Source organism: Hipposideros armiger, unplaced genomic scaffold (genome assembly GCF_001890085.2).
Source record: "Hipposideros armiger isolate ML-2016 unplaced genomic scaffold, ASM189008v1 scaffold_175, whole genome shotgun sequence".
Lineage (NCBI taxonomy): Eukaryota > Metazoa > Chordata > Mammalia > Chiroptera > Hipposideridae > Hipposideros > Hipposideros armiger.
The window spans coordinates 45,549-45,903 of record NW_017731525.1 but is presented as its reverse complement, the minus strand read 5'-3'; positions in this window follow the sequence as shown (position 1 = coordinate 45,903).

Genomic DNA, 355 nt, shown 5'->3' with positions numbered 1-355 from the left:
TGGCTGGTATGTACAGCCCGCAGCCAATCTCCCCGTCTCGCCCTCTCGAAGGCAGCTTGGACTCCGCTATGGCCCGGAGAGAAGGGAAGGGAAGTAACCCGCAAACCCGCACGCGGAGGGAGAGAAGAGGAAGTAGGGGTGGAGGTGGTTGGGAGAGGAGGGGGAAAGGAGACGATCAGGAAGAAAGGAAGGGTAGGAGGGACTGGGTATTTTATTTTTTTTTAATCCCCTTCAAGAACATTGGCTGTGACTTGGCCAGCAAGAGGGCAGAGAAAAATAAACTTCTCCCTGGCTTCTTTCTCCTCTGATTCCAAACAAAATCAAGACGAAAGCACCATCCTCGCTTCCTTTCTTG